At 32.3% G+C, this 12,475-nt stretch overlaps 1 long non-coding RNA gene across 1 annotated transcript; it reads left to right on the top strand.

Moving 5' to 3' along the window:
- The first annotated feature begins 2,748 nt into the window (after positions 1–2,748).
- LOC133191533 (uncharacterized) lies at positions 2,749–4,570 on the top strand. The gene is made up of 3 exons (XR_009721722.1): positions 2,749–2,846; positions 3,575–3,712; positions 4,412–4,570. It is a non-coding gene; the product is annotated as an uncharacterized LOC133191533 (long non-coding RNA).
- The last annotated feature ends 7,905 nt before the right edge of the window (positions 4,571–12,475 follow it).

Genomic DNA, 12,475 nt, shown 5'->3' with positions numbered 1-12,475 from the left:
AAGTCAAACATCTTTTTAATATCAACTTCGGAGTACTTGAATACACTATGTTTTTTTAAATAAAAAAGAATCCACAAAAGACCAATGACGAAGTACTTAAATTTACAAATTCCGTTTTTATTAAAAAAGCAGCTGTCTATGATGTCAAAAAGCCTTGACTTTTATATATATATATATATATATATATATATATATATATATATATATATATATATATATATATATATATATATATATATATATATATATATATATATATATATATATATATATATAATTTAATTTTGTTTGTATTCTAGCCTCTGATTGGTTAATATCCAAAAAGGAACACAAATTATTTCTGTATAACCTGGTTTGGTATGGGGACACACCCCCTGACAACCAGCTGAATCGTCTGTATCCATGCAATCCTCTCATTTCCAGTCCTCGGGATTCATGGAAAATTCCAGATTTAATAAATGTACCTTTAACTTCAAACAGTAACTTGAATCTTACCAAATGTAAACAAAACAACATGGCTGCTAGGACTATGTATCAGTTTTTACCTCCCCTCGCTTCCCATCACTTCCGTTACTAGGGTTGTATTATTGAGCTGCAAATTTGAACTAATAAAAAGCAACGAAATTTTACACCCACAGTTGTTTAATGATTTTAGAATTAAATTATAAGGAATGACTCTAATTCTTGGCCAAATTATTCGAGTATAACCTGGTTTGGGTCAGTTAACGCTGTTTTATAATCCGCTTCGCGGATTATAAAGCGTAAACTGACCCAAACCAGGTTATACTCGAATAATTTGGCCAAGAATTAGAGTCATTCCTAATATATATATATATATATATATATATATATATATATATATATATATATATATATATATATATATATATATGTGTGTGTGTGTGTGTGTGTGTGTGTGTGTGTGTGTGTGTAGGACTCCAAAGTGCGATGGGACTCCAAAGTCCGATGGTCACGCCAAAGGTCGATGGTCTGCGCCAAACCCCGATGGTTTGACACGCCAAAGTCCGATGGTGCGAAAAAACGATTGACGTTTGTGACGTCATAGTACAACTGCGCCAAAATGCAATGTCGCGCCTTGCCAAGATCTTAAATAAGTATAAATAAATATCATTATGCGAAAACTAACCCTAATCTCTCGGATAGGTGCGAAACTAACCCTAATCGCTCGAAAAGTATGTAACAACTATAACCTAGATATCTTGGGTGGGTGCGAGACTTGGGTTGGTGCGAAGCAAGGACTAATCCTAATCAGTCGAGTGGTGTGCGAGGACTAACCTAATATCTCTGGTGGGTGCAAGCAATATAAGCAAAATCAGTAAAATTGTATGCGAGGATGAATACTGAACTGATGGCTTTTGAATGCAGAACAACGGCGTCAAGGATTGACGTCGGAATATTGTGACGTCATAAACGTTTATTGTTTCTCGCACCATCGGACTTATGCGTGTCAGACCATCGCACTTTAGCACAGGGCGTCTCATAGGAAACGAGCCATCGGACTTTGGCGTGACCATCGGACTTTGGCGTGACCATCGGACTTTGGCGTCCGTACCGACATCAAAACATCGGGGTTTGGCGCAGACCATCGGGGTTTGGCGAGACCATCGGATTTTGGCGTCACCATCGGACTTTGGAGTCTTACATATATATATATATATATATATATATATATATATATATATATATATAGAGAGAGAGAGAGAGAGAGAGAGAGAGAGAGAGAGAGAGAGCGCTAAAATGTTTTGAAACACATGAAATTTGAAATATGTTTTAGATTTGATTAATTTATTACAAAACTTGAAATCATTTGTAAATGTGCTAAATGATGAACGTGCGTAACACATATATTAAATTTATGTTGCAATTGTATTTTTGTAGTACATCATTAACTTTAGAAACATGATTTTTACTAACCATGCACGTTTGGAGAGTTAAGAGAGAGAGAGAGAGAGAGAGAGAGAGAGAGAGAGAGAGAGAGAGAGATGTAATAATATGACTTTGTAGAGTTAAAAAAATCTTATCGAATATTTCCATTTCTATATCAGGCTGTAATATATTGTTAAAAAGCAAAACCAAAACATTTCTAAAAAATAAAAGATGAATTAAAAAAATATATAAAAGAAGAGATGAGTGTGGGGTTAAAATTCCCTTCTCAATTTCAGGGGAAAAAATTCGGTGAAAGATCGTGTGAAGTTTTCAACATACTACAAAAGAAGTCATTGAAAATCTTAATAAAGTTTTAACAGCTCAGAAAAAGGGGATTACATTACTAACGGCAATAAATGATAATGTAGCTTTTAAAGAATATGTAAAAATTATATAATTAACTGGATACAGGAAAGACAGAAAATTATAGACAATTCTCAAAGTTGTATTTCAGTCTTTCAGGCTTTGAAAACTAGTTGCCGCTAAATGATCAACGATATCTTAAAGATTTAAAATAGCTAACGAAATCTTTTACAAAGTCTTTATACATGTATTTGTAGTCTCTTTCTGTTCAATCTTTCAATTTTGATTGGCAGGCTGCTATTATCATTCCTTATTAAGGTTAATGAAGTTAAAATAAGTTATAAATAAAAATTGGTTTAGATAATTATCATTTGGTTTTCCAAAACATTGACTTCATTTATCTTTTTTGTCCAAGGTTTCTTAAAAAATATTCAACAAGGAAATCGCTTTAAAAACGCATTGATTGGTGGATGTAGGTACTCTGACAGTATATAAGGCATCAATCTCGATCATCTAGCTATCTGCAGTGTCCTAAATCAACATGGGAAAACTCCTCGTTTTATTGACTGTTCTCTGCCTGATGGCCATGACGACCGGTAAGTGTACTTTCTACAGTATATTATCTCTCTCTCTCTCTCTCGTGCAGTTATGTTTCTTTTTTTCAAAGTTAATCTAATTTTTTTGTCAATTTTAGAATTATAATCAATTTCGTAAAAAATCAAGTCAGAATTGCTTAGGATATTATTTTCTATAATTTACAGGGCCCTTTGAGTCAAGGATGCAATTATTATTTTTTATTTTTCCAAAAACTAAACTATACAAATGTAATGAAATGTATATTTCTCAAAAATGAAAAGTTAATTTTTTCAATGACAGTTAAGTATTTTAATGCAGTGTTGGTCTGATTATTCAAATTATGACCAAGAAGTCTTCATGGTGGCAAATTGATACACTGTAATATGCAAACACCATGTTTGAAAAAAGATTTTACTGCAATATATGATCTCTCTAACGGTTGCATTTTTCAAAAGTTACATTTCCTTCCATTTATTTTTCTATAAGATTTTTAATAAAATTAAATGAGATTCTTTTTCTCATGATCTTATTCAAAAGCGCAGAAATCTGCATGATTAACGGATTTATCACTAGGCCGAAAAAAACAGCAATTTTTTAAACTATATTTTAATAACAACAAAAAATACTTTAATGAATAAATAAATGAAAAATAGCGCTCTAATCACTTGAGTCGAATTTTCAATCTATTGAAATATATAGAAATGATTGGAGGTTTTTATAGTAATTCTACAACCTTTCTTAATTTCAGCTTACTATTATCATCATGGCGGACAGAAACGTTGCGACTATCATCGCAGATGTTATTATGACTTCCACTGTTACCGCGGAGAATTTTGTAAAACTGTGTCCCAATTCCCCTACAGGATTGGCTACTGCTGTAGTTATTGTAAGTATCTGTCCATGTCTATAATGTAAATAAAACAATGAAGATTAATAAAATCATTCATTACTACGAGTGTGGGATAGTGAAATTCCATTGAGGGGACAAGATTCAAGGTATAGCACGAGGCTTTGCCGAGTCCTAGACAGCGAATCTTGGCCTCGAGGTGAAATTTCATTATCCCACACGAGTATGTAACGAATGATTATTTTTTCGCATTATTTTACCCAAAATAACGGCATGCCATCACCATTGGGGAAAAAAAATATTTTTAATTTCTCATCCAATAAAAAATCTGAATACATCATCAAAGAAATTGTACCTGAAAATGGATTACACTTATGTGTAAACTTAGAAAATAAATTTCAGTCCTCTTAAGTCATTCTGAATTATATTAGAAGGAATGTTTACGTCACCGTTCGCAGCATAGTAATACACAGTGTAAGACAGAAAAATCTCACACTGCTGTCTTACACTGGACAGGTCCATCTAACACCGGTGATTATGCGAGAAATATTAATGTTTAATCTCTTCATAATAATTGTCTTTACTCTTAACATTACTAGTTTGTCAAATGTTTTACAAATCCCTTATTTTAATCTCCTTTCTATTTATATAAGGAAGAGATTTGAATATCACTTATAACAAAAGCCGTTATTGCAATATTAACTGAAATGTGAAATACAGTCAATCTATATATTACAGATCGTCGAGGAGGACGTGAATATTATTAGGACAAGAATGGAACGAGGCAGATCACTGGCTAATTGACAAAACGACCTGAAGTTTTAAAGAAAACATACTTGCAATGATCATTGTCAATCAATTTATAATTGAAGCATTTGAATAAAATCTTGCATCTTATGCCAACTCTTTATTTAAAAAAGTCTATTGCATACTTAACAAATTCCGACTTAAAGAAACCTTTATGAAACTCACTTGCTACTTGAAATTATTAGGATTTATACTTTATACGAGATACCCCCAGCTGATTCTATGGTTTCTTCCTCCGATTTCTAGATTAAACCAACATTTATGCACACTTCATTTGGGACTTTTTTGCTTGTTTTTTTTTTTTTATTTTAGGTTTTATAAGAAGAATTTTTAAATCTTGAATCATTTGAAAATTGAAAAATAAGGGGTTTCTGCAAAGAAAATCATATTGGTGCAGGGAAGCAGATTAGATTAATGGTATCATTTTATTTTATATTGTTTCAATAAAACACACGATTTCGTAAGCTTAAACATAAATGAAATCAGAACAGAATTTTGATCCTGCCAGTTATCCAGATTTATTTCTATTTTTTGTAATTTAGCACATGCCGGTGACAATCATATAGAAATATGATTCTTTACTCCTAAAAAAAAATGAATAATTAGAAATATTCATTTATGTATTTTATTCGTACGAGTATTCAACAATTTCTCAGATTCGTAACGAGAAAGAGATTTAAGCCTGTCTTTACAGTAACGTTTTGAAGTATGATCCATTTCAGTATACCGATCTCGATGTTGTCATACAATTTAAAGTACAGTGTCATGAGCTCATAAACATGTCATATGTAAACTTAAGAAAGCGGGCTTCATATTTTAGCGGCTTTGGCGCGGACAACAATGCGCTAATTCATGAATACCGTTCATAAATCATTTATAAATACAATACGCGGTGCGGAAGTGTGTAGCACTAATTCATGATTACGCCAACCACGCAATTCCAAGTGATTGCGCTAAATTTTGAATACGTCAATTTATGTACACGTACAGTATGCAGTTATCGAAGCACTGCGTCCTAAATTTCTAAAGACATAAGATAAATTTACTGTTTCCAGTATTTTTGAAAAGTAGGTCAAAGGCCAATTTCATGTTGGTAATGCTGATATTTTTCATAATGTCCTACATACCAAATAGTATAGACTTACTTCTCAAATGTTGAAAAAATATCCTGTCTATCCGTATTAATTACTATTTTGAAAAGTAGGTAAAAGGTCAATTTAAAAAAGTTATCCATGTTATTTTACAAAAGTCCCAATGCCAACCAATACATGACCAAATATCACAGCCATATTTCTTACATTTCTCAAGAAATAAGATTTGACTGACGCTCAGATGTACAGACGGACAGACAGTCAAGTGACCCTTAATTGTCGCTCTGCTGTGCAGGCGACACAAAAATAATGTACCACTATCAAAAAATTCAGTTTAGAGATGGTTCTATATCAATGTTCATATTCATGCAATTGTCTCCTAGAAGATAATTAGGGGTATAGAAAAACTCATTTCAATCATGCAAACAGGAATTCCAATAGATGTTCAGTAGAAAAAAATTGGAAATATGTATTTCAATTTATGACTAACCAGGATAATCCTGTGACTGAAATATGGGACTCAAGAGGGATGAATTGTACAGTTTTGGTAAACAGGTAAAGTAATGGTTATTTGCGTCAAGCAGTCTATTAGGTATCCCTCAGGAAAAGAAAATATTTTCAAGGTTGTAATATATCTTTAATAAATAAACAATTTTGACCCATACTAGCGCGTAAACAATGCACAAAGAAACCATGAATTTCACAATTTGGGTAGAGGACCGTTTATATGACTTTTTAAGTAATTTGCCTGCTACAGATTTGTGCCAAAAGTGAAGATAATTTTATTTTTTCTCTATGTATGTTATTGAAAACCACATATAGTTAAATTGCTTGCAAATGGTCAATTTTTGTCCAATTTCATTATTTATGCCAGTGCTTAAACCGGAAAATGTGTAGTTATCTTTTTCTAAAAGATCATTACATATTTAACTTTTAGAAAAAGATAGTACATCATTTACATCAGTTCTAAAATTCAAGATCAATGTTGTCTATATAATTCATTGTGCGTATATGACTAAAATTGTCATGTGGCACTTAAATTAAAATATTTTTAGATATTGATACTGATCAGATAAAAACTATTGTTTTTATTAAATATAATAATTTCTTGAATTATAGAGACATTTTTGGTAAAATCTGTCAAGAAATGTTGTCATTCCAGTGATTTTACAAAATGTTGTTTTCAATGAAATACATAGAGAAAAAATAAAATTATCTTCACTTTTGGCACACATCTGTATGTGTACACAAGTAGAGAAAATTTCAAAGATGAAAAGCATTTTTAATGTATAGTGTGATCAAGACCTTCCCTGAAGCCTGAACAATAGGTCCTGCTACCATTCATTTCAAAGTTTTGTAAAAAGATTGAGTACTCATTACAATCATGCCAATGGTTTGACTGTTGAATTCGAAGAATAAAACGAATGTTTTGAAAATTACTATAATATTGATGTCGCCCGCGTGGCGCAGTGGTTAGAGCGTTCGCTCTAGAGTCGCGGAGTAAGGAGTTGATCCGTACGTCGCGGGTTCGAATCCCACTGCGGCACGTGGAGACCGGTCCTTCGGATGAGACCGTATAAACCGAGGTCCCGTGTCGCAGTAGGTGCTAGCACGAAAAAGATCCCTCACTGCTCAATGGCCCTGAGTGCCGAGCATAGGTCAAAATTTGCAGCTCTCCACCGGCAAGTGGTGGCGTCTCCATATGAGTGAAAAATTCTCGAGAGGGACGTTAAACAACAAACAAACAAACAAAAAAACCCCCAAAATATTGATGGTTTTTGTAGCAGTCCTGCTTCTAAGTTAGATTCTCGCATGATCTAAGAATATCATAAGCAGTTTATACTGCATATTTTCGGTTTATTCATTTTTTCTGCAAGTATGACGCTTATTGAAACCCTTATATCATTATTTGACGCTTTCTTATGGTTTCATGCTATAAAGAGATCATAACGCATTTGTTGTGTGATAATATTTGAATTTACTGCCACATTTCATAATAATCTGTCACAAAACCATAAGGGACTACAGGAGTACACGATGACAGATCCCTCAGAGATTGAGGGAAACATTGCTATCTATAGGGAGTCTGAGAGTTTCCTAAGTGATTGCTTTACGATAAATCGAAATCATTGAAAATTGCTGAGAAATCAAAGGTGACCAACGAAGATTAATATATGACCAAGTTAGACCACAGAAACAGCTTTAGGGCCAAGATCATGTTGCATTCCTTGAAAAAAGCTTTTAAAGATCTCCGAGAGATCACAGGGAGATCTTTCTAAGCTCTCTTGGTGATCTTTAAATGATTAATTACCATACTAAGGCTAGATTCAAGACTTTGAAGTGACCACTCAGTCTGTGAAGACCTTTGAAAGATCCTAAGTGATTATCACCATGGCTAGACAACCGTTAAAGATTGTTGAGAGATTTTATTTTGCAACGCTAATGTAACTCTCTATGGTCGTTATCTCTATATGAGGGAGCTAAATTAAGTTGTCTTTTCAGACTTTCAGGTTAAATATCAGTGTTTGAACAAAAACATAAATTAAATAAAATAAATTACATAAAATGATGAAATGTGAAATCGATATACGTATATGAGTGTATATATATATATATATATATATATATATATATATATATATATATATATATATATATATATATATATATATATATATATATATATATATATATATATATATATATATATATATATATATATATATATATATATATATATATATATATATGTATACTATCAGATTAATGAGATTGTGTTACAGTAAGAAAAAATATAAATTGGACTTAATTATTTATAAAATTTAGTTTTACTTTTTCCATAATTGATTTCATAATCATCGATAGCGATAAATATATATTAATATTGATTAATTTCAACACTGACTCTTGAAAGACAGATAACTCTTTTCAGACTTTCAGATTAAATATCAGTGTTTGAACAAAAAAATCCATAAGGAAATCAATGTTTCATAAACCATACAATGTAATATTATTTTTTTATGCATGGAAGGTGTTTTTTTTTTATCTTAAGAAGCAACTTGATAAAGTGGGCTTTCGTCGTGTCACAGAAAATGATGACAGTGACAATGATGTGCTATTTACTCAGTAATAGTCTTCACCTTAAAGGACATAAATAAGGATTTGAAGTTTATATGCTTCAATTTTTTTTTATAGAATTTCAAGACTTACATGTTGCATTGGTGTTCTTGACCCATATATTGTGATGAAAAAAGGTGATGAAAACGAAAAGATCGATATATATATATATAAAAAATACAAATCTGTGAACAGGGCTTAAAATACGGTCCCTTGGAAATTTCATAGGTGGGATCAGGTACCTCAGAAAAGTAAGCATCCCCTGTAGACCTGTGACAAGGCCATGAACATTATATATTGATCAGATAGACGGAATATTCTGTAGTTAAATTTAACATAAAACAGGCCTAACAATTGGTTTGTAACACGTCAGCAAAAAAAAAAAAAAAAAAAAAAAAAAAAAAAATTAAAAAAACGATCGTGCTTAGAGCATGCTTTTGAATACCGAATAAGTTGGGAAATGTATTTGAATGTGTAATTGAATGCTACAGCAAAAGTTTTCCATATCTCATGTAGAAGTTATTGAATAAATTCTGCTTTATAGGGATGTAAAAACAAATAATAAAGAAGCACAACTATTGCCCATCGTAATTCCAAAGGTTTGTTGGAAGACCTGGTCTCCGAAGACTACATAGATGTTGTCAATGAGGAACTCCAGCGATCATTTAAAATCAACTTTAGAGTACTGGTGTGTATAGTGGGTTAATTTTAACAAAGTAATTTTGTTGATGATTACAAGATATGAAAGTTCCCGAGTTCCAATTTTCGTGAAGAGGCATTTGTTTATGATATAAAAAGCATAGTTTTAAATTATCGTGAGGAATGGTTGTATAAAGGGTAAGAAAGTCGTATGTTTAGATGTTACTTACATTTGAAAAAGTAGGTGATTTTAAATTTTCTGAAAGTTCTTTGGAGTTTTTGAGAATCCACATCTGATTTACACCTATTCTAGTATATGTTTCTCCTTCATAGCGGTTAATATTTTTGTGAAGAGTAAAGGAAGGGGCTTGGGAGATATAAAAAGTTGAGACCAGTGATTTAAATATTCAAATATATACGTTAACAATATAAGAGGTCCTGCTCATGTTTACAAACAAAGGTGTTGTCGTATGGTTTTGATAAATACCGTCGACATTGTTTATTAACAATTTCAATTTATCAAACTGAGGTTAATTATTTTTAAAAAAAAAATAGAGAAATCAAAAGCTGTAAAGAAACTGGTAATGAAGTTGTGTCTATCACCCTTTAAGAAGGTCTGGAGGATTTCACATATGGCCGTCAAGAATAGTAAATGTAAGCTGCTATAAATATATTTTAAAATGGTAATTTTATCTAGTCAGAAAGCAGAAAATTGACACGAATACTAAAGAATGGCAATTTTGATAAAACATAGTCGACATATCTAATTGTAGAAAATAAAGGCCATAGCAAGAGACTTCATCTTTTCATGTCGAAGTTTTTGAATAAATTGTGCTTCTTGAGAGTCCAAAAACAAGTCTGCTAATAAAAAAGGGGGATATTATTATCCATCTTAATTCCACGAGAAGAGGAAAACACTAGCTGATGCTTTCAATTCGACATTTACATATATCGACGATGTTTTATCAATTAACAATAGTTATTTTCATTTGTATGTCGACTCAGTATATCCGAGTGAAATTGAAATACACCACAGAGTCTGCCACATCTGTTTCATATTTAGTTATTTTACTGACTATAGACGATAAATGCCAATTAACAACTAAATTGTATGACAAAAGAGATGACTTTAGCTTTTCCATCGTCAACTTTCCGTATTTTTGTAGTTATATTCCACTATCATCTGCTTATGGTTTTATGTCTCCCATCTACTCAAGAGATTGCTCTCAGTACAATAAAGCGAGGCATGCTACTCACTGATAAGTTGATGTTACAGGGATTTGAACAGCCTCATTTACGTCAGCAGTTCGTAAGTCGTTATAATGACCTTGTTAGCAAATATAACATATCATTAGTTGTATTTTGGCTGACTTGTTTCATACCATTGTACTGAATTGACTACGGATGGTTCCGTCTACCTGAACAATACATAGGGCTCACGGCGGGTGTAACCGGTCAACAGGGGATGCTTACTCCCCCTAGGCACATGATCCCACCTAAGGAATTTCCAGGGGTCCGTGTTGTATGCCCTTTTCACATATTTGTATCGTTTGGGATTTTTTTTTAGATTGATCGCTGGTCGTTATCTTTACCTTTTACATTCAAACAGACTGTTGAAAAACCTGGTCTGCAAACCCTACATAGATACAGTCAATGAAGATTTATTAACGGAATAACAACCTCAGAGTACCTGCTGTGGAATCAGAATGATCTCAGCAAAATTCCATTTTCATTGAAGAAATATGTCTATGATTTAAAACAAAACTCTTTAGTTTATCATTCGGATTGGTTGTGAAAGTTTTAAAAAGTCAAATATTATAATACTATTGATTGGGTAAAATTTTGTGATTTCAATTTTTTTAAACGTTTCTGGGGCAATGATTTCTCCCATAATGTTTTTTTCCCACAGGTCAGGCCTTGGCTGGCATTTTGACAATTTCTTTATAGGATAAGGCAGTTTCCTATTATTATTTTTTTTAAACTAAACTTGATACAAAAAAAATACAAATTAAAGGTTTTAGGAACTAAGATCTTCCCTCTTTTTTATTAATTTACTTTTTCTGAAATTATTCGTTCTGTGACGTCCTTTTCCTTTTCCTTCAAATAAATTGATTTTTGTACAAGGCTACCGATACCTTTTCTCTAAAGGGTAGTCTTGGCATAACGAATTCGCTCCACTGACAAATCATGACCAGATCTTAGCGCCTTCTTTTGTTTGAAAGGCATGTTCCGCATATTTTAAACTCTGTTAAAAATCTCGAGTTTAAATGAGAAGAAATTTGACAAAATATCTATCACTAAAGAGTATCCATTTTTGGGTTATGCAGGAATTGAGTATTCTTCAAACAAGCATGTTAAGACCTTTCTAGTTCATCACACAGCAGATAGAGTAATTCTATTCGTCCTTTTAGGGTACTTATATAAAATTCATAGCTCTTGGGTCCTCCCATATTCGAGTCTCACGATAAGCATAGTTAGTCATCAATTGAAACACGTTTCATACATCTTTTCTACTGGACAGTATAGGGCTTCCTGTTTGCATCATTGTTATGAACTTTTCTTTGCTCCTGAATTTCTAGGAGACAAGCTGCATGAATATTATAATGGGTATAGAGTCATCTCTAAACTACAAAATTTTGTCTCACTAGTCAAATGTTCCACGCTGTTCCTGCCTGGGCCAAAGTGGATAAATGTTGAGAAAATCATGATTTTCGGTTAACGGCCAAGGTCCACAAGTCTTTTTTGCTGTTCCAAAAATCGCTTGTATACTTAAAACAAATGACGACGTACAACAAATGTATTAAAAAAATTGAAACGCTTTCTTGAAGTTCAATTTAAGACATACTGGTATTTGAAAGTTGATTTTTGCACATACGTATACGAAAGCGTACATGTGCGCGTAGAAATCCCAAAACAAAGAAAGAGTTAAATCCAAGTTTTTTTTTTCCCATCTTGACTTTTTTGAATTTTTTTGAATTTTTGAATTCGTTACTGTTTCATTGGGCACTTTATTTTAAATTGCCCAGATTTCGACTACAGTTGAGATATTTAAATCAAGTTTCCCTAGATGAAAAGAATCTGTATAAATTTCTGTCGAAAAAACTTTTCATATCCCTAACCATTATGAGAATAAGATTTTTTGTTTATG

Source organism: Saccostrea echinata, unplaced genomic scaffold (assembly GCF_033153115.1).
Source record: "Saccostrea echinata isolate AGI-Se365-2 ecotype Australia unplaced genomic scaffold, CSIRO_AGI_Sech_v1 ptg000023l, whole genome shotgun sequence".
Classification (NCBI taxonomy): Eukaryota; Metazoa; Mollusca; class Bivalvia; order Ostreida; family Ostreidae; genus Saccostrea; species Saccostrea echinata.
This window is presented reverse-complemented; position numbering and strand designations above follow the sequence as displayed.